At 46.3% G+C, this 25,993-nt stretch overlaps 1 protein-coding gene and 1 long non-coding RNA gene across 2 annotated transcripts in view; one reads left to right on the plus strand and one right to left on the minus strand.

The window, feature by feature from the left end:
* Positions 1-25,993, minus strand: part of LOC138569763 (cAMP-responsive element modulator-like) — a 1,496,827-nt gene that overhangs the window by 311,745 nt on the left and 1,159,089 nt on the right. The window lies entirely within an intron of this gene.
* Positions 10,704-25,993, plus strand: part of LOC138569764 (uncharacterized) — a 466,562-nt gene continuing 451,272 nt past the window's right edge. The window contains exon 1 of the long non-coding RNA XR_011303323.1: positions 10,704-10,817. This is a non-coding gene — a long non-coding RNA (uncharacterized lncRNA). The remainder of the gene's footprint in view (positions 10,818-25,993) is intronic.

Raw genomic sequence — 25,993 nt, forward strand, 5'->3', positions numbered from 1 at the left:
TGAAGCCCTTTCCATTCACGGGGTTCAAGTCTTGCTAAAATTCATCGTGGAACATCCAGGTTCTATACATTCCTATGTATATACATTGGCGCATTGCCACAATCTATTCACTACATAGCCAGCCTCAGGATTATTTCGTCTACTTGCGTTACAGCATCTGTACAAGTGTAAAATGACTTTGCATTTTCTCCAGTGTTTCTTCGCACAAGCATCTTCATTTCTATCCTGAAATGTTGCTTATCTTTGACATCTCCTCTTCAGATCTTATAGAATGTCTTTTGTCTTGTGTAGCTTTTTAGGGCCGCTGCAGGAGGCACCTTCCCCAACGCAGGGAGAAACGTTTAGAGGAGGAGAGGGGCCTGGGACAGCATCCACGGAGGGGGAGTCGGCGATCCATCACCTGAAGTAAGGAGTCTAGGGGTGGCTGAATGTGTGGAAGTGCGAGCACGGCAGAAAGGGAGGCCTGGGGGAGTAGCCTGGGCTCTATGTAAGACATGGTACAGCTGTAGCCAAATTAGGAGGCTGCAGAAACAAAGAACAGGGACCAGAACTCGTAGAGGAGTTGAGAAGGATTCAAGACCAGACGGCCGTACAGGGTAATCAGAGGGCAGTGTTTGTGAGAGACAATGGAGACAGAGGGGAAGGGGGAAAAGACAAAGATAAAGAGATGGGAGGAAGAAAGAAAAAAAATAAACGGGTGAAGACCATAGGAGGGAACCTTAAAGAAGGCATCAAAGGATGGACCCAATGGCACAGCAACTCAGAAAGCAAGGAGGGTCAGCAAAGAGGACACCAGAGGGGAGGGTCCTGACAGAGGTAGACATGTCCCTCATTCCATGAAGGCAGACTCGGGACATATCCTGGCAGAAATCAAGGCCCTCAGAGGAGACATACAGGCCTCACTGGCAGACCTAACAAGTAGGATGGGCACTGTCAAGAGCCTGGAACACAACCAGCTCAACGCTGATTTGGTGGAAATGCGGCTTGATGCCAGGATGATCGAGCTAGAGCTCAGAGAAGAAGTGATGCTAAAAATTGACGATTTAGAAAATAGAGAGAGAAGATACAAGATATGGATATTGGGCCTCAACAAAATGGTGAGAGAAACCCCGGGGCAAGTAGAGGAAAGGGTGCAGGCCCTTGTACATCATCTCTTTGAAGCAGAAGGAGGAGAAGTGGTACAACTTGAAAGAGCACACAGAGGAGGGAAATCATACTGAAGCGGCCCTCGAATCCTGAGCTACAAGCATAAAATGGAAGTACTGAATAGAGCGAAACAACGTAGGGAACGTAGACTTTGACGGCTCCAAGGTAACAGTTTATCAAAATGTATCCAACCTCACGCTTTCCAGGCGTAGAAACTGCAGACCCCTTACAAAATGGTTACAAGAAAAAAGAGAGGGGGAGGCGGGCAAACGGGGAGAAACACAATGGGGAAGGATGAAGCTAGCATGGGTCTGGTTGTGAGCACACTGAATGTGAAAGGATTAAACCCACCAACAAAAAGAACTGGCGAGGGAATTCCAGCAAGCATCCCTAGATGTACTTTTCTTGCAGGAAACGTGACAGGTGAAGGGGGAAGAGCGGGCATTGAGAGGGGCGTGTGTAGGACAGGTCCACTGGACTTCTGGGCTGACCAATAAAGGGGGAGTCGGAATGATCCTGCATAAACAATACAGACTGCAGGAATGTGTAGTGATTAAATTACTGGAGTGTCGGTTGCTAATACTGCAAGGCACCTTGAAAGGGACAAGGGTATTATTGGCCACAGTATATGTGCCCAACCAGAGGCAAGAGAGATGTATACAGAGAGCATTGGATGAGGTGCAAAGGCTGGAAACAGAACTATATACTATAGTGGGATTTCAACTTTTGGGCGAGTGAAACATGGGCTAGCAGAGCAAAGGGAGAGGAAGGGCCGCAAGGCTGAGAGGACAAATTGGGACACGTAGGGCGTGCTATGGAAGCACAGGGATTAGTTGACGTCTGGAGAATGCAGCACCCACAAGAGAGAGCGTACACCCTTTTCTCCACACTGCACACTACATACACCAGGATTGATTATTTACTGCTGAACAGGGATCACGCAACAAGGGTGATGAGTTGCAAAATCAGGCCAGTGGGATGGACCGATCATGACATGGTCCGGATGACCCTAGACATCGAAGGACTGTATAGACCGGACAGCAGCTGGCGCTGCAACAAACTACTTTGGAAAGACCCACACTTTGCAGATTAACTAGCAAAAGATATAACAGAATATTTTGAGATAGACTATACCGGGAAGGTGCGCGCAATGATGGTCTGGGATGTGGGAATGCAACTTGGAGGGGGCTCTTGATAAGAGAGGGGGAGCGGCAGAAAATTGAAAGAAGACTACAGGAGTAGAGGCTCCGAAAGGAGATAGGAGAAGGAGAGAAAAGGATGCATGCCGAGGGGGAGAGGATAGATAAGATGAGGGGGACATTGTTGTTAAAGAGGGTGGAATTGAAAGTGCTAGGACTGGGGGAAGCCCTGAGGAAGTTAAGATACCGCAAACATAAATACTATGAAAAAGGGGACAAAGCGGATGCACTTTTAGCAGCAAGGTTCCGAGCACAGAGGGCGGAAACATGGCTATCCACTCTAGAGGATCCTGACGAGGATCTCAAGAGTACACTGAAAGAAATAGCTGAAGGCTTCGCCCAATACTATGAGAAGCTCTATAGAACAGAAGTCCCCAGGGAGGAAATTACAGTGGGGAGGTTCCTTCAGGATGGGAAAATGATTAGGCTCACAACCACGGAGGTAGAACACCTAGAGAGCCTGATAACTGCTGATGAGGTCCAGGAGGCGATTAATCGCCTCCCAAATGGGAAAACACCAGGAGAAGATGGTTGCACCATAGGGTTTTATAAGAAATACACAGGAGTCCTAGTACAACACATGGTAAGGCTATATAATCACATCCTAGACACAGGGGAGGCGCTGGCAACATTTAGTAGGGCGCTGATAACAGTAATTCTGAAGGAGGGAAGGAATCCAACCCAATGCGCACCATACATCCTTATCTCGCTCTTAACTATAGATGAAAAAATATTTACACGTATCCTAGCTACATGATTCGAAGAGAATATGCCCTGTATTGTCCACCCAGACCAAATGGGATTGATAGCGGGGAGACAGGGCCCTGATGCGATACGGAAAACCCTGGATCATGTGGAGCATGTCAAAGGGGACCCGGCTGACTATGCTTTGTTGAGTTTAGATGCAAAAAGGGCCTTCAATCAGGTCTAATGGGGATTCCTCTTTGCAATGCTGTGGAAGATAGGGGGTGGGGACAGAATGTGTCGAGCAATCGGTGTGATTTACTCACACCCCACAGCGAGAGTGGTAATGAATGGAAAACTGTCCAGGGAAATCAAGCTCAGCAGGGGCACAAGACAGGGATGTCCTTTACCGCCCCTCCTTTTTGCCCTGACGATGGAACCTCTGGGTGAAAAGATATGGGGGCTGAGCGGATAAGTGGTATTAAAGTGGGAGTGGACACCCACAAAATAAGTATATATGCAGACGATGTACTGTTGTACCTCTCAGAGATATCAGCATCAGTCCCAAGGGTACTTAAGATACAGGAAGACTATGGTAAAGTGTCGGGTTTTAAAGTAAATGTAAGAAAATCTATCCTCCTCCCCTTGAGGGATGTGAACCCATAGACCTGGGTCCTTTAAGACGAGGTAGCAATACTTAGAGATGGATGGGGATGCAGAATGTACTCATACATCAATAATCAAACTGACTCAGGAAGTGGGAAAAGCTCAGTGTTGTTTTATTTGCAATTGTCTAAAACAGGGAGTTACAACGGACATCAACGGACGTCACAAAGCACAATCTGGACGAATTTCATAAAAAACATCACTTTTATAGTCCAAATGTGTCATCATTGACGCCATACTACGTGGCAAACTACAAAATCCTACTTGGGGATGTGATAGGCTTACAGGGAGCATCAAAGTATACGTTCCATACTAACTTGGGGGTTGTGATTGCATATCTAACATCAGGTGGACAACTAAGCCCTCTGCAAGTCATCTTCATCGTCACAAAATACACAATGATTGATTGGTTATAAAAACTATAGGGCTCTTTGTTACGTGGCCCTCTACAGTTGGTTGGCACACTTGTGCCCTTCTGGAATATTCCACACGCTAGCATCACGCAGGCTGGTACCCCAGGTGCTGGGTGGGTCTGTTTGGATATGCCTCCCCACCCAGTTAGCCCAACACCCATCATCACTCTTGCGATCTGTCATTCAATTAAAGCTTTGAACTTGGCCTTGCAGAGACTCTCTGTGACTGAGAATAAAAGGGAGTGTGTCAGGGTCTTATCTTCTGGTTTCGGTGTAGCTCGACCCAAAGTCTATTTTCATCTGACCATGTGACTGGAGACCACGCTTTTGAGCTTTACTCTGCATATAATACTATTAAATGATGAACACTTGACTCCCTCAGTGTTTTTTAATCCCACCTAAAACAGAAGAACAAGTTACTTACCAACTGTAACGTGCTTTCGACTGGATGTTCCTCCCACATATTCCTCATTTTTTGATAATTCATTATCGCCAGCTTCGCTGCTTCAGAAGTTTTATTTCGGAAGAGGGCGCTGTGCTCGAGTTCGTGGCGTTGATTGTCCCTCAACGGGCTCCGTACCTTGTTGACGTCACTGATGGTATAAATAGCTCGAGCTAAGCCCGTTGGCTTCAGTTCTGTTTTTTCGATGAAATATTGGAGGAACACCCAGGCGTGCCTCATGACTTATGCACTCTCCGTGAGAGGAAAGTGTAAGAAAACGCAAACTGTACTGTGGGGTAGGTTGGGAGGGTCGATGAGGAATACATGGGAGGAAGATCCAGTCGAAAGAACGTTACAGTTGGTAAGTAACTTGTTCTTCGAATGGATTGTGTCCTCCCACGTATTCCTTATCTTATGTTAGACTCCCATAGCAGTGGCAATTTTGGAGGTGGGAGTACTAGATACTGTTTTCATGGACGGAATGAAGTACCGTCTTGGTAAATAACCCCTCATTGGAGGAGAAAGCATCTAAGCAATAATGCTTGATGAAAGTATGCATCAATTTCCATGTTGCAGCTGAACAAATATCCGCTGCAGGAACTCCCCTCTTCAGAGCCGCAGAAGTAGCCATCCCCCTAGTAGAATGAGCCCGAAGCCCATCTGGGGGGTCCATTCTTGCCAATCTGTAGCATTCAATTATAGCCAGAATGATCCAGCGGGATATTGTTTGTTTTGTCACCGATAATCCCAATTTATGACCTGTATAACCTACAAAGAGTTGGTCATCTTGACGTAATTTTGACATTCTTGAAATGTAAAAACTGAGAGCCCTTTTGGGGTCCAGTCTATGCAGTCTCTCCTCTTCTTTGCCCAAATGAGGAGGAGGATAGAATGTTGGTAATATGATTTTTTGTGACAAATGGAAGTCAGAAACTACTTTTGGTAAAAAGGAAGGTTTAACTTTAAGAACTACCTTGTCCTTGTAAAAAGTAGTATATGGAGGTTTACATGAGAGAGCCTGTAGTTCACTAACCCTGTGGGCTAATGTTAAGGCCACGAGAAGGACAGTTTTTAATGTTAGAAGCCTCAAGGCACAAGAGTGCAGAGGCTCAAAAGGTATACAAGTCAAACAACTTAAGTACAAGATTTAAATCACAAGTTGGGACATGAAAAGGTACTGGAGGGTATACGTTAGTAAGCCCTTTCAGGAATTGAATGATTAATGAAATCTTGAAGTAGGAAACCTCTTCCGAGGAGCGCTTGAAAATGCACAGCGCAGAAAGATATCCTTTAATTGTTCTGATCTGGAGCCTCATGGCTAGATGTTATAGGAAAGAAAGCTCCATTGGGGTGCCACATTGAAAAGGGTCCACATCCTCATCTTTGCACCAGTTACTGAACGACGTTGTTCCAACAACATCAGCACAAAGATTTCTTTGCTGGTCTTCTGGCCGAAAGCAAAATCTCCATAACGTCATCCAGAAGATCCCAATCCTTGTATCTCAACCTCTCAGAAACCATGCGTGAAGGTTGAGTGTCTTGACCTCTGGATGGAGAACCCGACCTTCCTCTTGCGAGAGAAGATCCTCTCTTTGCGAAAGACATATTGGAGGGCAGATGGACATGTCCAGAAGGTCCGGGTACCATGTCCTGATGGCCCAATCCGGGGCAATTAGGATCATGGTTTTCCTGAACTTTCTCAACCTCCTGATTACTTGAGGAATCACTGGGACTGGAGGAAAAGCATACAGAATGGGAACTTCCACTCCACTACGAACGTGCCTCCTAGAGCTCCTCTTGGAGGAAATTCCCTTGAGCAGTACTGTTCGCACTTCCGGTTGATCGCGGTAGTGAACAGATCCACTTGAGGGGTTCCCCAAAGGGCAAAGATCTCCAGAAGGACTTCCTGAGCTAGCTCCCACTTGTGGGAGACTGTGATCTGCCTGCTCAGAGCATCTGCCGCTGTGTTCTACCCTCCGGCTAGGTGAACTGCCGATAGAGAGATTCCTTCTCGTATTGCCCAGAACCAGAGCTGCATTGCCTCTCTGCACAGTGGTAGTGACCCTACACCTCCTCTCTTGTTGAGGTAGTAAATGGCCACTGTGTTGTCTATCATTATCAGGACATTCTTTCCCGGTACCGAGGGCAGGAAGGCCTTCACCGCTAGTCTGATTGCCCTCAGCTCCAATAGGTTGATGTGTAGTTTGGACTCCGATGGAGACCAACGACCGCTGATTGTCAGATCGTTGGTGTGTGCTCCCTACCCCGTGAGTGAGGCGTCCGTTACTACTGTTATCTCCGGCCCTGGTTGCCAAAAAGATTCTCCTTTGAGGATGTTGTTGTTGCAAGCCCACCATAGTAGATCCTGAGCAACTGCGCTCGGGACTTGCAGAAGATCCGACACATTCCCTGAGAACTGGGACCACTGAGTTCTGAGTGCCCATTGAAGGGATCTCATTCTCAATCTGGCCTCTGGTACTAGGAAAATGCAGGATGCCACAAGGCCGAGCAACCTCAAAAAAAATAAAAGGCCGGTAGATGGTGGGCATTCTGGAACTTTGTTACCATCTGCAGAATGAGGAGAGCTCTCACCTCGGCAGGCGAGGCTTTTCCCGAGGAAGTATCCAAGACTGCTCAGATAAACTGGAGGTTTTGGGATGGTACCATGTGGGACTTCTTGAAATTGAGGGAGAAGACCAATTTGTGAAGGAAGTGGCAGGTGATCGAAAGATGTTCCTGAGCTTGTTTGGGAGAACGTGTTCTGATCAACCAATCATCCAGGTAGGGGTGGACGTGAATCCCCCCTCTCCTGAGACTCGCTGCCACCACCGCCATTAATTTGGTGAAAACCCTCGGGCAGAGGTCAACCCGAATGGCAGAACTTGAAATTGATAGTGAGAATTGCCAATCGCAAACCTCAGGTACTTTCTGTGCTTGAGATGGATTGGCACATGAAAGTCAGCATCCTGAAGGTCCAATGATACCAACCAGTCTTAGAGTTGGAGAGCCTGAACGATATGAGAAAGGGTCACCATCTTGAACTTGTCCTTACTGAGGAACTTGTTCAAGTTTCTTAAGTCTAGGATGGGTCTCAATCCTCCGTCCTTTTTTGGAATGAGAAAGTATGGGGAGTACCAACCCTTGTTCCTCTCCGCTACAGGTACTTGTTCTATAGCAACTTTCTCCAGCAGGGTTAAAATTTCCTGCAACAGGAGCGGATCTCGAATTTTGACAGAGTTGGTTCCCTGTGGATGGTTCTGAGGCCTTTTTAGGAAGGGGAGACAGTAACCTTGAGCTACTGTTTCCAGTGCCCAAGCATCTGAGATAATGCCCTGCCATTCCTTCAGATGCTGAGAGATCCTGCCTCCCACTGGGGTTTTGTGTAACAAGGTCTCAGAGTGATTTGGAGGCGGCTGCAGGAGCAGCTGAGGGCAAAGATGCTGTTCCTGAGGCTGGTTTCGCACCTCTTCCTCGTCCACCACGAGGGACATTCCTTTTGCCTCTTTGAAAAGCCTATCCTCTTCCTCTACCAAAAGAGGAGTAGTACCGAAAAGAACAACCCCTCCAGGAAGATGAGCCCGAATAGGGTTTCTGAGGCTGTCGCATGGAGGCGCTAAGAGATTTAGCTGCCGCTTTTGAGATCTGAATTCTTTCTAGGCTTTCATCAGCCTTACTACCAAACAGCCTCAAGCCATCAAAAGGCATGTTGAGAAGTCTGCCCTGCACATCTGGTGCAAACCCCGACTTCCTCAACCACGCAAATATGTGTAGTACAGTGCTTGCAGCCATGGATCTGCTGATACTATCAGCAGTATCCAGTCCAGACTGGAGGCATTCCCCCCATTGCCTCCTTCCCGTCTTTGACAATATTCAGGAAGCCTTCCCTTTCTTAGCCTTCTGGAATATGATCAGCCGCCGCCGAAATGCAGTCCCACAGGGTATGGGTAAACCTGGCCATGGTACAGGTGACATTGGTTGACTTAAGAGCCATACTGCCCGAAGTAAAAACTTTACGGGCCCAAGCATCGACTTTCTTATCCTCTCTATCCTGGGGGATAGTAGGATATGCAGTCTGTCTTAAAGTAGTTGCTGCTTCAACAACCAGTCTTTCTGAAGTGGGATGTCTGTTTAAATATTCAGGATCGGAACTAGACGGTCTACATTTTTGGGGAAAATTACTGTTTACAGCAGCAATATTTTCAGGAATTTCCCAGTTCTTTTCCACTGTTCTCTGAAGTGCCCTATGGAAGGGGAGAACTGGATCCTTCTGAGGACCCCGAACAATTATGTCCGTCATATCGTCCTGTTCAAAAGTGGGTGAGGTTCTACCCCAACCCATATATTCTATCACTCTATTCATCAGACTCCTGTACCCTGAATCTGCATGTTCTGCAGGGTCAGGCCTAGCAAACTCTAATTCAGGTGACATGTCAATGCCACTAGCAGAATGCAGAGTCTCACACAGGTCTCTCATATTAGATTCTGGGTCTATAAGTTCTTCTGGAACTTGTCTAGTGCCATACTGCACTCCAAAAGGAGATATTTCCTCATCTCAGAGCCAGATTCTTCAAAATTCGAAGACATTGACTTAAAAAAAAATCTGATTTTGGTAATGGAGTAAATCTCCTCTCTTCCACCTGAGTTTTCATCGAAGGAATGGAAAGATTCTTCGAAGGTGTCGAAGGAATCTTCGACGACCCCGATGAAGGCTTCGACACAGGCGTCGAAGACGCTTTTGGCTTTGATGTCGAAGCTGCCGGCGGCGATGGCGTCGACGAAGTCGTGGAAGTTTTCGACGACTTCTGTTTCTTATCGGGTATCGGTGAAATACTCGACTCTCGATGTATCTTCGACGACTTGGCGTCGACTCGAGTTTTTTGAGTTTCCTCCATACTACCAGGTTTTACCACAGTAGTTCCCGACTTCCCTTTGTCGTCCAATGGAGCGACAGGGGTACGGCTCTTCTGAGGTTTCTTTGAGGGGGTTGAGGCCGCATTCTCAAATACCTCCATCATCTTCTTTCGAAATTTCTCCCATTTTCTAGGGGAATCCAACTTAGTCGGGCATCGTACCACTTCAGTCGATGAATCGGAAGATGACGAAGGAGATCTATGTCTCATTTTTACTCTCTTAGAAGAGGAAAATGAAGAGCACCTCGATCTACTACAAGATTGAGATCTCTTAGAGTGTCTATGACGATCCAATTCTTTCGAATTGCTCAATTTTTTATGTTTTTTAGACAAAGCCTTCGAGGCTTTAGAAGCTTCCCTCCCCACCACCAGTTTACCTTTCCTATTACGAAGGGCCTTCTCTGTCATTGACTGACAAGAGCCACAGTCGCCCTTTTGATTACTTGAACCCTGACACCAGAGACAAACGCAGTGAGGATCTGTGGTCGACATCTTCGATCCGCAGTCGATACACTTTTTAAACCCAGTCTTGGGTGTTGAAGGTGTTGAAGAAGACGACATTTTCAGTAGAATTTTTTGAAGCGTGCTTTTCTCGAGAGTGAAGCAATCGGAAAAAACAGAACTGAAGCCAACGGGCGCGGCTTGAGCTATTTATACTATCAGTGACGTCAACAACGTACGGAGCCTGTCGAGGGACCATCGACGCCACGACCTTGACCACAGCGCCCCCTGCCGAAAAAAAATTCCGAAGCAGCGAAGCTGGCGATAACGAATTATCATAAAATGAGGAATACGTTGGAGGACACAATCCATTCGAAGTTTGTTTCTTTCTCACGTTCATGTAACTACTTGACAGACAACCAGGCTCACAGTGGCCTCGACTCTTCTGCTGGGCCAGACAGTGTTTCTTGAATTCTCCTTCACCATTAGCTGTTTTCCAACTGTGCAACACTGAAGCCCTTTCCATTCACGGGGTTCAAGTCTTGCTAAAATTCATCGTGGAACATCCAGGTTCTATACATTCCTATGTATATACATTGGCGCATTGCCACAATCTATTCACTACATAGCCAGCCTCAGGATTATTTCGTCTACTTGCGTTACAGCATCTGTACAAGTGTAAAATGACTTTGCATTTTCTCCAGTGTTTCTTCGCACAAGCATCTTCATTTCTATCCTGAAATGTTGCTTATCTTTGACATCTCCTCTTCAGATCTTATAGAATGTCTTTTGTCTTGTGTAGCTTTTTAGGGCCGCTGCAGGAGGCACCTTCCCCAACGCAGGGAGAAACGTTTAGAGGAGGAGAGGGGCCTGGGACAGCATCCACGGAGGGGGAGTCGGCGATCCATCACCTGAAGTAAGGAGTCTAGGGGTGGCTGAATGTGTGGAAGTGCGAGCACGGCAGAAAGGGAGGCCTGGGGGAGTAGCCTGGGCTCTATGTAAGACATGGTACAGCTGTAGCCAAATTAGGGAGCGAGGCCGGAAATGAAATAAAGACTGCCGGCTCGACAACACAAGCCATTGGTATTAGCAACAGCAAAGTCCCTGATTCACGGGCCAAGGGCTTCAAAGACACTAAGAGTACCACACAAGCAGTGGAAGAACCACCACCTTAAGCAATGCTATGTTGCATGCAGTAGAAAGCCCTGCCTAATTACTAGCAAACTAATATTGGGCACATGCAGCCGGCAGCTAGAACCCCCTGGAGTGGGACAGTGAAGAGCAACAACCGCCTTCCTACCCAGCGATAGGTAACCAACGGACCCTAGCCCTTACACTAGAGAGTAACTAAAGGGCAGCTAACCCAAGGAGCGGCCAACTGGTCAACAAGCATATTCTGGCCAGAAGGCCTCCCCCACAAATACTTAAGCAAGCGAGCGCAACCACTCAGAAGCATAGACTAGCTCCCGGAGACACAGTACCCCGGGCTAGGAGTAAACACTCACCATGCCTGAGAATACGTGGAAGACCCGCAGAACTTGGAGGCAGAGAGTCTGGGGTGGTCTGATAGCTGGAACCAGGAGCTGTGAGCCAGCGCCCGATCCGAGGTCGAGGCGGGCGCTGTGGTCCCCCTTTCCATTCGGAGAATAGAAACATGGCCAAACATGGATCAAAACAGAAGGGGTCGACATCTGGGGATATAAAAACACTCATCAGGCCACAGAAACCAATAAGCGTAGCCAGCAACAAACGGCTGCCCAGATCCACCCTCCCCTCAGAAGATACGTCAACGCAGGAGGACCCACCACTACGCAAATCTGACCTGCTAGAAAGGTTTAACTAAAGAAGGACATCAAGTATAGTGCCTCAGATATGGCCAGGTCAATAGCAGACCTCAACAAAGGTGTTATGGTGTATTGCGTACAATGCAAACTTCCTGAAGAGGAAAGGGAGGGAGAGGTAGGAACTAGAAATAAAGTGAACGGTGCAGAGGCCCACTATAGCTACAAAAGGTCAGAGAAAGCATGGCGAGAATTCAAGCACACTAGGGCCGCACTAGAGGCCTACTATGCGGATGAATCGGCTCAGCTCCTCCTTCAAACAAAACAGATGTATTATATAAAAGGGGATAAGGCTAATTGTTTCTTAGTGGCGAAACTACAGAAACAGAAAGTCTGTAATCATATCAATCAACTCAAACACCCGGGGGGAGGTATGGAAAGGGGGAAAGAGTGATATCTGAGATTATGCACACATACTACTCAAATAACCTGCAAGGGGATAATCTACAATGGGAGGCACAAGCAACATTCCTGGGGCAAGTGGAGGTTCTGCAAATTACAGAGGAGGATTACAGAGGAGGCAAGAGGAAGCACCAATATCGGAGGAGGAGGTATGGGGCGTTATCAAAGCCTTGTGAGGGAATAAATCCCCGGGGCCAGATGGCCTCTGTAATGTATACTATAAAACGTTCCACAGTATTCTGGTGGGCCCATTAATGAACCTCTTCAATTACATAAGGGATCCAGGGAGTGTCACTGGGGACATGGGTCCGGCTACCACAGTGCTCCTGTTGAAACCGGGTAGGGATCCCACTGAATGCGGAAGCTATCGCCCTATTGCATTGTTAAATGGGGATGCGAAGATTTACTCCACCATTCTAGCACAGAGACTGGCTAGCGTCCTCCCGGAAATCAATCACCCGGACTAGGTGGGCTTTGTAAAAGGACATCACACCTATGACAACATCCGCAGGGCTATAAACACCATTGAATGGGGAAGAAGGACTGGGCAACGCATGTCAGTGTTGGCACTAGACACCTCCAGAGCCTTTGATAGCCTGGATTGGGGCTTCTTACAATTGACCCTTGAGAAATTTGTTTGTGGGTCTGTCTTTTCCTGCATGGTCTTGGTCAATTATAGGAATCCAACCACAAGACTAATGATTAACGGCCAGCTCACAGATAGCATCCCAATTCGCAAAGGGGCTAGGCAAGGGTGCCCGCTCTCCCCATTGATTTTTGCCATATCCATGGAGCCCTTGGCACAAATGGCCCAGAAAGCACAAGGTATACAAGGGGTGGAATTGGGGTCGTGCAGACCCCAAAAAATAGCCCTTTACGCAGAAGACATCCTAATGTTTCCAAAAGACACAGCCCATTCACTTCCCCAAGCCATTAAATGACTAGACACATTTGCGGGGGTCTCAGGGTTTCATATCAATTACCCTAAATCTAAGGCACTCAACACTGAAGAGTCAGAGCGGGTGACGGAATAGGAGAGTAGATATCTGCTAAAATGGGAACATAAGTCCATTGCATATATAGGAATACATTTACCACCTACTCATGAGAGGTTATCTGGTGCAAATATCCAGGGCTGCTGAAAGCCCTGATAGAAGACCTCAAAAGATGGAACATGCAGGAACTGTCTTGGTCAGCACATATAACAGCCATCAAGATGTCCCTTCTCCCCAGATTCATATATGTAATGGGGGCAATCCCGCTGCAGATCCCAAACCCAGCGATCAAGAACCTACAAAAGGAAGTTATGACCTTCATTTGGAAAGGGAAGAAACCCAGGGTCGCAAGGAAGGTCCTTTTTCGGCCAAAGGCTATTGGGGGTTTGAGGGTACCAGAATTCTGCAGATACTTGTGGATAGCACAAGTGGCACCAATGCTACAATGGGTTTCTCGGGAGAATCAGAATCGATGGATAACTCTGGAAAAGGAAGCAACAGGGGTCCCCCTAGAATATCTGGGGTTCTTGGCAGTGAGACATAGAGGGAGAGAGGGAACACTCTTGGAAACAACTAAAGCCACTTTTTCTTAATTAATACTGTGTGTTTTAGTTTACAAAAAAAACTTTTGACACTTATAAAAAATTAGATATATATATATATATATATATATATATATATATATATAATACATCCATTCGGCTGTGAGCTTAACAGTCGTTGGAGGAGCACTCCTCAATCCAAAAAGGAAGTCAGGAAACCAAGTACAAAAATGTTCCACTTTATTTAGAATTCCATAAAATCATCGCACATTCGCATGGCAAATATCCCGGGCTGCTGAAAGCCCTGATAGAAGACCTCAAAAGATGGAACATGCAGGAACTGTCTTGGTCAGCACGTATAACAGCCATCAAGATGTTCCTTCTCCCCAGATTCTTATATGTAATGGGGGCATTCCCGCTGCAGATCCCAAACCCAGCGATCAAGAACCTACAAAAGGAAGTTATGACCTTCATTTGGAAAGGGAAGAAACCCAGGGTCACAAGGAAGGTCCTTTTTCGGCCACAGGCTATTGGGGGTTTGAGGGTACCAGAATTCTGCAGATACTTGTGGGCAGCACAAGTGGCACCAATGCTACAATGGGTTTCTCTGGAGAATCAGAATCGATGGATAACTCTGGAAAAGGAAGCAACAGGGGTCCCCCTCGAATATCTGGGCTTCTTGGCAGCGAGACAGAGGGAGAGAGGGAACATTCTTGGAAACGACTAAAGCCACTTATTTTATTATTTTTTTTATTAATACTGTGTGTTTTAGTTTACAAAAAAAACTTTTCACACATATAAAAAATTAGATACGTATATATATAAACAAGATAACCTTTTATACAAGACAAATCAAAAATTCATCTAACTTTCCACAATATCAGATTAAAATTCATACTAAATTGAATTACTGCAATAATCACTGAGTAACTTTACCAACTGGCTTAGCCCAAATCATTACAACAATTGAGATCTTATTATGAGAGCACCTGTTAGAAAAGATGCTTGAAAACATCTAATGCCTCACGTAGATAAGTACATTGTTGATAGCTTGAGTATATAGATTATCACAAAGCTAAATTTGAGCCATTTGCAACATAATTCATTCCCTGCAACAGTTAATTTTCAATTTTAGATAAGAGTCTACCCAAAGCACACATAAATGAAAAGTGAGGATTATTCATGCATTTAACCCATAGCATTTCTCGTGAAGATACAGTGTTCATTACATTTCTCTCCCCAAGAAAGCTAGTCTCTCATTTTCAAAGTGACTACAATAGATAACCAAGTGCTTTGAAGTTTCCTTTTGTGGAGCTTTCTTACAAAATCGACAAATATCAGAATTGAAATACAACCACTGACTAATGCGTTCTTTGGAATGAAGCTGATTCAAATAAAACCACATATATATGTCACGTAATTTAGTGTCGGGGAAGCATTCAATGTACGTCAGCCTCGGAACCCTTTTGTGCGTATGTAAGGCAAATTCTTTATAAAGCTTGTAAGAACCAATTTCATCATCAAAATCGACCCAATCCATCTGATATAGCATTTTTTGGGAATATCCCACTCGAGTTATGAGATCCTCTTTGGTGATGTTGATACGTTGCAAGGCAAGATCCATTCTCTTCTTAAAAATAATTATTGAGTGTGGATTGTGTAAGGCCAAAATCCTGGAGAATTCCACATAGATAGAATTTCATGGGGGATCCAGCATTTTAACATAAGAATTTAATTGACGCCACAGGAATCGAGATGACAAGCTAGACAGACTAAGTTCTATGCGTATGCACGTGTTTGGAACTGAATTAGCCCGATTTAAAACTTGTTTCCACAGTCGCCCTTGTAGGGAATTTATTAAGTCATCGATGTTGTGCAGACATAATTCTAAATTGTACAGAAGTGTTGGTTCAATCTTTAATAAGTAGAATTGAATTGCAGGACTCAATGAAAATGTGCAATATTTGTGGTAAATAATCTTTAGTTGCGAAGTCAATGGCCTCATTTTTGCTGTTAAAGAGTCACGCCAATGTTTTTGTTAAAATCATTGGTGATATCAAAACCCAGAAATGTAAGCATGGATATTCTGTCCAATTTAAGATTGTTAATCGTACATGAATAACGAGGAATTTTTTTGGAACCTGACAATATTAAAATCTTTGATTTACCTACGTTAGGACCTACGTTAGGACATAAATTGTGATTGAAAGCAAAGATTGAAAAAGCCTGTAGTTTATTATGGAGACCCATGGGTGTTTTGTCAAAAATTAAAATATCATCGGCGTATGCAAGCCAGTGTATTTTTAAGATTGCCAGGTTTTACCCGCTAACACAATATTTGTCCCTAAATTGCTTCATTGTCAACCAAATACAGATTAAAGAGTGTAGCTGCAAGGCTGCAGCCTTGCTTCACCCCCATACAAGTAAGAATTCCATGAGTTACATCACCATGCCTATTAATACGGATTTTAAAGGATGTGTCTGTATGTAATAACGCCAAGAGCTGAATGATGTTTTCAAGGAATCCGAGTTTTCTAAGTTTGCACCACAGAGTGTTGCGAATAACGCAGTCAAATGCTGAGCATAAGTCTAGGGACGCCATGTAGATGTTGCCCACCAGGTTTTTTTTACAAGAATGTAGCATGTGTGATAAGATGATCGCATTCATCGATGTGCCCATTTGTTTGCGAAACCCAGTTTGGTTTTGAGATAGAATACCATGCGATTATATAAATTGTTCCATCTCATTAAGCAAAAGTATGGAAAATATTTTATAAGAGTAGTACATAAGGGCTATAGGCCTATAGTTTACAGGTTACACAGGATTGCCCTTGTTATAGATTGGCACAATCAGGGTGATGTGCCATGAGTGGGGAATTAAACCTGTATTGAAGATATTTTCAAATTTTAAGAACAAAATTCTGGCCCAAAAAGTTGCATCAGTCTTTAGAGCACAAGCCGGAATACCATCTGGTCCAGATGCATAGAAAAGTTGAGTTTACCTATGGCCCAAATAATGTCATCAATTGACCAGAAAAAGCGAGGTAAAGTAGTAGTGTTAGCAGAAATCACATTGGGCAGAGCCGACTCAGTAAGACTCGGGCCAGAATTTTTGAACATCTGCCAAATAGATTTTGTGTTATGCTTGCATAGATGGTTTATTATTTTTTGATTGTCATGAAGATGCATTAAATGACGATGTCTTCTACAATGTTTTTTAGTGGCCATATATTGGCCAATAGATATCTTTTGTGCTGCTAAGTGTCTCAAATCACTATGTTTTTGTTTTTTGAGCGCAGCTATGTATGAGTCAAAATGGTGAAGGTGAATTTTACGCTTATTTATATAGCTACCAGATAGCCAGGTCCGTCTGTCCCGTACGATCGCATTGTTAAATCTTTCCAGATAAACATAATCTTGGAATGTATAGTCAACATTTGGATCAAATAAAACCATCATTCTCAATTTTCAACACGTTTTTTACATAAGAATGTGTTCCATCGAATTATGCTCGGGAGACGCTCTATTTCTACCAGAGCTAATTCAGGAACAGTAGCAAGCCGCACCCAAGGTAAGTCTATTTTAATTGAGATGAGACAATGATCACTATAACCCAGATCCATCAAAACACTTGGAGAGCAAAGTTTCAGTATTTTCTCAGATATAACAAAATAATCAGTTGTGGAGACACATTTTTCCCTGTGCCATGTGTATTGTAGAGTGTCATGGGAAAAACGTACAACCCTCATGTTCCAAGCAAGAAAGTATTCCTTCCACCGATGTCCAAGTTTAAAAGATTTTTTGGGATTATTTGAACATTTGTGGACATGTCTATCGTGAAAGTCCCCAGGACAATTTGCATTAAAGTCACCTCCAACAATGATGTCCTCATACTTATTACTTAACACAGCATTTTCGAGAATTGAGTCAAAGGTGTTCATAACCTCAGCCAAATTATGTTTAAGCGGGTTGAAATATAAGTTGATCAACAACAGTGTTTCCTTATTTCCTACATTCAGTTCTATATCAATAGCAAGAATGTTACTCGAGGAATAAGAGACAGAAGAATTAGCAATGGCGTCAGACGCAGCAGTAGACGGTACAACAACATTGCCTGAATTAACAGAGGGAGCATCAGGCTGAGGAGACAGAGAACCGCTTGCTTTTCATCCTGTAATAAATTAATTCCCCAGATGAGCAAATTCCATTTGTAAATCCCAAATCTGTTTTAAGATGATAGATGAAGAAATGTTACATATCATTCTGCCATTGTTGACATTTGCCAGTTTCACTCAATCCACATCATTCGAATTTAAGTCTTAACATAGGTATTTTATAAAAAGGCTTTAGATATAAATTTGCGATTTAATCGTGCATTGCCATGTATGTTAGGATAGCTGCACCATCCTAATACCGTTGCAGGATTATGTATCAGTGAAGCATCATCATGACATGGTTTGGAAACACCTTCACTTTCTCCCATTGTCGCCATGCCCTCACCAGACTCATCTGACTCTGTTGAACAGGCGGGATGTGAGGGATCTACATTTGTATGTTTGGCCAAACTAGCCATATTGGAATTTCCATTTGTTCCCAGATGTTGTGGTTTGACCCCCTTAATCTTACGATCCACTAAGGGACCTTTAGCTTGGCCTAAGTAGCCCTGTAAAGGGGTTCCATGATTTGAGCCGTTAGACTGTCGTAGAAGTTTTGTGGAGATCACCTTAGTAGGATAGAAAGAAGATAGTTGGGTTTGTTTACAACTTACTATTGATACAGGACTTATGGATTTGTTGGATAAACCAGTTGATTTTCCATCTCTGTTAGATCCCACCATGGCGTTGGCTTTTCCCTGTTGATGTATTGGAGTTTGTTTAATTTTATTTGCATTGACTTTTTTCATTTTGTTGCGGCACCCTAGGTCTGCATCATCCTGAGGGTGCTGCAGAGCTAGCTTGCTTTCAGCATTTAATTGATCTAAATCTACCACACCTTCCTCGACATTTCAGTCTGCATTGTCAAATGCCTCATTCACAGGTTTGTGTGCTGCCTGATTGGAGGTTTGTGCAATATTTTTTGATATTTTTTTTAATTTGTTTGTGAACAAATAGCACTTTTTGCATTTTGTATGCGTTTTAGAGCCCTTTGGTGTAAGCCTCTCTGCTTGCGTGACATAAAGGCTCCCTTCTTCAAACCACTCCCATCTGTATTTGACCCACTGTCCATACTGTCATTGGGTGGAGTTTCTCCCGGTGACTCCTCAATCTGTTGCTGTTCAATCACCTGGACAAGTGCTGAAGGACTATCCAACACTATTGCAGAGGAGGGAACATAATTTTGTTCCAAGGGTAGACCAAGGCTAGCCAAGCGTGTTAAGTCGCCGGCAATTTGGATGATCATCTCCTCCATTCTGCTGTTATTTTCCCTTTGAGGGCATTGGGAATGTTTATTGGACTCGTTCTCACAGGTGACCATTACCTCTCTCTGCTCTGTAACCGCTTGTGAGAAGGAACATGTCAAAAACAGAGCAGCGTTCCCTCCAATTTCAGTTTGTGAGAACTTCACATTAGTATCATGACATTTAGTTTGAATGGCATTGTCCTGGGTGTACTTTGCCACCAAGCCATCATTAGATGCATTATTAGTAGGAATAGCTTTGTTTTTGCTGCCATATAGCATTCCTTCAATCTTGTTGATGCATGCTAAGATCTCAGTGTTGGACTGTTTTAGAGCCCTTATTTCCAAATGAGTCAGTCCGTGCCCCTTATCTAAGAGATTTAGGATTCTGCTTAAGACAGGAAACTGCAAACCCATGTTCTCCGATGTGTGGACAACAGGAGAGGGCTCTGAAAAGGTATTGTGCACAGGCTCATAGTTTATCCTGGGCGCAGAATGTATGTCTACAGGTTTCGAACACCCACATCTCACTGGATTATTAATATGAGTTGCCTTATCTGGAGCACCTTCAGCATCAATTTGAAACATAGCCATCCTAAAACCCTTCAACTGTGCAATTGTAGAAGGACTCATTTTCAGGCTGCTCACATCTGAGGTAGCCTGCAATTGACAAACAGAGGGTAAAGCAGTAGCAATGGCATTTTGTTCCGTAGATAGATTCAAATAAATATGCTCTATGCCACCTTTTCTGCCTGTGGCTGGAGTGGATGGGCCCAAAGAAAGTCGTGCTTGCTTCGAGAGTTCAGTCATGACAGTTGACCACATCATAGAAATGTCTGATATTTGGTCACTCAAAGGGTTAATAATTGATTTGGTTCCCGTCCCTGGCATGATAGTTTCTCTCATGCTTAAGAAACTATGCTGGATTGACAGTTCCCTATCATACATCTCCTTGATTCGAAACAACTTCTTTTTAGTGGAAACATCCCCAGAAGCACAAGCATAATTACAAAGTCCCTTTACATCATTAGTCTGTTCTGCAAAGATAGCGTGCGACGCTGTATCACAATCCTGGCTTATATCAATGAGGGGGACAAGAGGACCTTCCATATGTTTGGTAATATGCTTTACATTCTCTTCAAACTTAAAAGAACCCTCCTTGAAGATCAGAACTGCTGGTGTATTGTGTTTCCCACTTCAAGTATTAATCGCCATTTTTGAGGAGTACAGTGCTTGGCCCCACGAATTTGAATTAGGAAGCTAACATAAATTGCAACCATATACAAGTATGTGTACAGAGGAAGTAAAGTAAGAAGTGTCACCTCCAATTGTGAATAAAATTACTAACAGGTCACGCTGTAATCCTGGATCACCCACTGAAACAGGTGATATAACGTTACATACTCTCTATACCCACAGTGTGAGTTAACTGCACGCAGCTTTTTATTATGACTTTCGGAGGAGAATAAGAAAACTCTCACACTTAACGTGCGTTAAGCACACGAGTCCTTATCCAGGATCTACATATATTAAGATACAGCCAAAAAGCCACTGGTTATTGATACAGGGGATGGAATTGCAAGCGCGCTGCTCTGTGAGCAGCGGACAGCAGACAGCCCACTTCCGGCCCACTTCCTCGGAGCGCGCGCTCTGGGCAATGTAAGATTTTTTTTCTCCAAAAAGGGCGTGGCCTAAAAAAATATGTATATATATTTTTGAAAAGAATATATTTAAAACCTATAATTCTCAAATAGAATGTTAAATTATATTAAAATTGTAATAAGGTTCATACACAATGTCCGTGCAGAGGTAGTCCCAAAATCAAGTTCAAAGTAAGATCCAAGTAACACGAGCAGCGTTCCACAGCTCTGGGCAATGTAAGATTTTTTTTCTCCAAAAAGGGCGTGGCTGTTATGTACCGGTGCTCGGGAGGCCCCGCACGTGTGGCTGGCACAGGTCCAGGAGGCCGCGTGGCCTGGGGCGCGGCATCGGCAGCAGCGCGGACAAAAGGAGACACCGCCCGGAACTGCATCCCACTGTCGGGGGCGGGGCTTTTATTAAGAGGCCCTACGTCACCGCGCTGCGGGACATAGGGCGGATATAACATTCCTCCTTTATTTCAAATAAACTTAACAATAACACAATCAACATACTCAACTTCAAACGCCTGACACAGTTCTCTTTTCACACTGTGCCAGCTCCCCCTTGTGTGGGATGCTTGGCGACGGTGTCTGCTCAGCATACATAGTCATTCAGCCTCGCGGGCGGCCTCGTGTTGGCTCTCAGACTATACCGCTTCACCTGGGGGCTGTCCCCGCTCGGCTCGTGAATCTGCTCACCTTCACTGCAGGCGTCCCCACTGCCGGCCAGGCTCTCTGGTTGCCAGCTGCGGTCCCATACGGCTTCTTCCTCTGGGTCTTGCGCCAGCTCTTCGCTGTCTTGTTGTAAGTTGTCGTCGCCTTGAGGGCCCTCGCAGTCCGTCCAGAGAGTGCAAGGCACGGGCTTGAACCAGCAGGCATTCCTTGTCACTTTCCGACGCCCCCGGGTCACTGTTATCATGGTTCCGCGCCGGTTACTGACAGTCCATGACAGTTCCTCGTACCTGGTGTCTAGCTTGGACTTCGTGGGGTTTCGTAACATGATGACTTGGTCACCCACCCGATGGTCGGACGGCCTTGCTCTTCGTTTGGCACTCATGTGAGCATTGGCACGTGTTCTCCTCATCTCCATGCGGGCATTGTCGACGTCATCGGGGGTCCTGCTAGGCTGATGGGGAATCGACGATTTGATGATGGTTCCAAACATGAGGTCAGCAGGTGGTATGCCCGTGGTGCTGTGTGGGGTGACCCGATAGTTCCGCAGGAAACGGCATAGGTCGACCTTCCACGGGCTGGCGTTTGCCCTTGACACTCGGAGCACCTTATTGATGGTCCTCATAAACCGCTCGACGTCCCCATTGGCTTGTGGCCACCTCGGCATGATGTGGTGGTATTTGATGCCCAATTCCTGTAAGCATTGCTTGAACTCTTCCCCTGTGAACGGGGGTCCATTGTCACTCTTAACGGTTGTGGGCAGACCATGAGTGGCAAACATCTTTTCTATCACCGGGATGACCACTTCCGCGGCGGTGGACTCCAGTATCTCGACCTCTGGGTAGCGTGAGTGATCGTCGATTGCCACCAGTAGATGTAGACCCTCTCTGATCGCTTCCCATCGTGCCCGGCCGCGCTCGGCCGACAGAATCGGTTCTGGATCTGCGGGCCCACCCGTTATTTGGCAGGATAAACAGGTGTTCACTAGGCGTTCGACCCGATCATCGATGTGCGGGAACCACACCCTGTGTCTGACCCGGGCCTTTGTTCTTGCGAGACCCTGGTGTCCCTCATGCGCTAGGGCTACTATCCTGTCTTGCAAATTTGGGGGTATGATGATACGATCTCCCCTCAGCAGGAGCCCTCCTTCGGTGATTGAGAGGTCTTGTCGAACCGTGAACATGCCGGCCAGGAACTCCCTAGCCCCCTCGGTTCTGTTGCGGGTGTGCGTCATGAATTCCTTCCAGTTGCCTGACATGATGGCATCTTTTACAAAGTCGCAACAGGGGTCATTTAGGGTTTCAGTTGCAATGTCCTCCATGTTTACCGCTTTGGGCCTCATGGTGCGAACCACTTGACAAATGTGTTCCTCCGTTTCTTCGGCGATCAGAACTTCCTGCTGCGTGGCTGGACGTGGGTGTCTCGAAAGGAAGTCCGCCGGGTTGCTACTGCCCGGCTGATAGACGAGTTCGAAATCATATTGCTGGAGGTGTAGCAGCCATTTGGTGATTCTGGCTGGTGGGTGCGCCGATGACCCGGTGAAAATTGGTAGTAGGGGCTTGTGGTCAGTGACTGCTGTGAACTTGCGCCCATACAGGTACATGTGGAAGTGTTGACACCCCCATAGAACGGCAATGGCCTCCTTCTCTATGTGGGAGTACCTTTGTTCCGTAGCTGTGAGTGCCCTGGATGCATATGCGATCTGTCTTTTTTCGCGCTCTTTCGTGACTTGCATCAGGATTGCTCCAAGTCCTACTGGGCTGGCATCCACAAATAGTTCTGTCGGTAGGTCCGTGTCGTAGTAGGCCATCTTGGTATCAGTCGACAGGGAGTCTTTAATGCTCTCGAAAGCTTCCTGGCATTCCTGCCCCCAGACCCACTTGGTGCTGACCTTTGTAAGTTCCCGTAGTGGTTCAGATAGGGTCGCTAGGTTTCGAATGAATCTGCCACAGTAGGTGGCCATTCACAGAAAACTGCGTACTTCGGTGGGGGTCGCTGGGGGATTAGCAGCTTGGATGTCCGCCACTTTTTGGGGATCAGGTGAGATGCCAGTGCGGTCAAACTTGTACCCGAAAAAGGTTATTTCCGATTTGAGGAACTCGCACTTCTCTCGATGGATTGTGAGTCCGGCTTCTTCCAACCTGCCCAGGAGTGTCTTCAGTCTCGTGATGTGTTCCTTGGTATCAGGTGCATGTATTAGGATATCATCGCTCACGTTCAATACCCCTGGTATGCCTCTGATGACCTCCTGGATGGTCTGTTGAAAGACTTCCGCGGCCGAGGAGATGCCGAAACTCAGGCGCTTGTACCTCCTCAGACCCAGGTGGGTTGAGAACGTGGTAATGTAGCGCGACTCTCTGTGGAGCTTAAGTTGGTGCTACCCCGCTTTTAGGTCTACCTTCGAGAACACACATGACCCAGTGAGGTCGGTGATGATTTCATCGATTGTTGGTGTCATGTGTTGTTCCCTTTTTATGGCCGCATTGGGCAAACGCATGTCAATACAGATCCGGACTTTTCCGGGCTGTTTGGGCTTCCTGGTGACCACCATCGGGGAGACCCACGGTGTTGGTCCTGTGACTTCTTCAATGATTCCGGCAGCTTCCAGTGACTTTAACTCTTTCTCTACCTGTTCCCTCATGTGGAACGGCGTCCTCCGGTGTCTCACCGCACGTGGTTGCACTGATTGATCAATGTGTAGTTTGATAGTCTTTCCCTTGAGACAGCCTATCCCCTTCTGTAGCTTGGGGTGTTGCCTGAGAATGTTCTCGACTTCGGCTGCGTAGTCAATGTGGCAGATGAATTTGACCACGCCCAAATCTTCAGCCGCATCTCCGCTCAGTAGGCTTTAGATCCCCGCCTTCACGACATATCTCTTTGACCACACCTTCTGTTCGCCACGTTCTAGCATGGTGCGGAACCTCCCGATGACTGGCAGGGGTCTCCGGCTACCGTAGGCAAATAGACGAGTGTCTGTAGATTTCAGCTCAGGTGGTGGTGTAAGAGTTTGGAAGACACTGGTTGGCATGACGTTTACCGAGGCTCCCATATCAATGGTCATCTGTACGTACTGGCCTTGGATGGAGACCGTGCATTTTCGTCGCCTGGCGGTTCTTTTCGGCGGTACTGTCCCCTGGTTCAGTGCGGATACCAGGTATACCTTTCGGCCCTTTCCTTCGCTCTCCATGCCTGCCGTTTGCCGTAGGGCTGAGAGATCATAACCTTCCTCTTCCGTCGAGGAGTTGACTAACGCGACCCTCCTTGCGCTGGCTTGCTTCTTTTTTTTCTGGGACCCCTTATCCTGAGTGCCTTGTGGGGACTCCAGTGGCGTGTTTGCTGATCTGCACACTTTCGCGTAGTGATCCTTCCTGCCGCACGCTCCGCACGTGGTGCCTTGCGCCGGGCAGTTTCGCCTTCCGTGTCTTTGACCACCACAACACCCACATTCCGTGGGTCCTGGTACTCGAGGTTGCCACCTGTTCTGGGTGTGGTTGCCGCCGCTTTCACCTCTCGTAAATGGTCTGTCGGAGATCTGGGCGACCATCGCTGTTGAGAGTGGCGGCTGCAGTTTCTGTAGTGTCGCTTCCATATTGGCGGCCCTGGAGTGGGCAAGCTCCCTCTGTCGACCCAGTTCCAGGATGCGTTGATGAAGGATTCCTTTCTCACTGAGTACGAGACGCCTCAGCGTCTCCGAATGTATGCCATTTATGATTTGTCGTCTGATCTCCCTCTCAGTGTTCGTGAACTCACACGACATGGCCAGTTTCCTCAGCCTCGTGTGGTAGGCGTCTAGAGTCTCATCAGTGGCCTGGATAGTCGTGCAAAAAATGAAAGTCTCATAGTCTGGATTTAGTTGTGGGAGGAAATGCGCCGTTAAGGCGTCCTTCGCACTCAGGTACGCGGTCTTGGCCATCATCAACATTCATCGAGTTGAAGATGCGTAACACCTCGTCGCCCACACTGAGGAGCAGATGAGCTTTCATCTTTCTGGATGACGTGATGTCCTTGCATTCCATGTCCATCTCGAACTTTTGTAGCCATAACTGCCATCTGGGTCCACTGGACGACGGGTCGGTGAATGGGTCGAACGGTTGAACCAACGTCGACGAACTGCCCAGCGAGCGGGGTGGTGGCGACGCCATCGACAGGTTTGCCGCGATCTTGGACGGCGTGGAAGGTCCAGGAGTTGATGACCCAGCCGCCATGGTGTCACGTACCCTCGGTCTGTTGATTATGCTGTCGTGCTGGTCTGATGTCGTCCTGCCTCATCAGTTCGTCCGCACATTGCATTGAGGAGTGTTCTTTCGCGGTGAATGTGCCCCCTGGCACTTGTGCGTCGACCGATGGGCGCCTTGTAGCATGTGCGCCATGCAGGAGGAAAGACACACGAAGAGAGAAAAAAAAATTCTCGCTCCTTTTGGATAGGGAATGAACGAGAGAAATTCTTTTTTTTTTTTTTGGGGTGGGGGTCATGTGGTCTCGGTGGCCCCCCACCGGGTGTCCAAAAATTTGTGCGGGACGTCCGTGTGGCGTCCGCGTGTGAGGTGATGTAAAGCGTGTGGTTGCTCGCTCACTTCCTCGTCGCCATTGTTATGTACCGGTG

The sequence above is a fragment of the Ambystoma mexicanum genome, chromosome 2q (assembly GCF_040938575.1).
Source record: "Ambystoma mexicanum isolate Mex_15411 chromosome 2q, UKY_AmexF1_1, whole genome shotgun sequence".
NCBI classification, from domain to species: Eukaryota; Metazoa; Chordata; class Amphibia; order Caudata; family Ambystomatidae; genus Ambystoma; species Ambystoma mexicanum.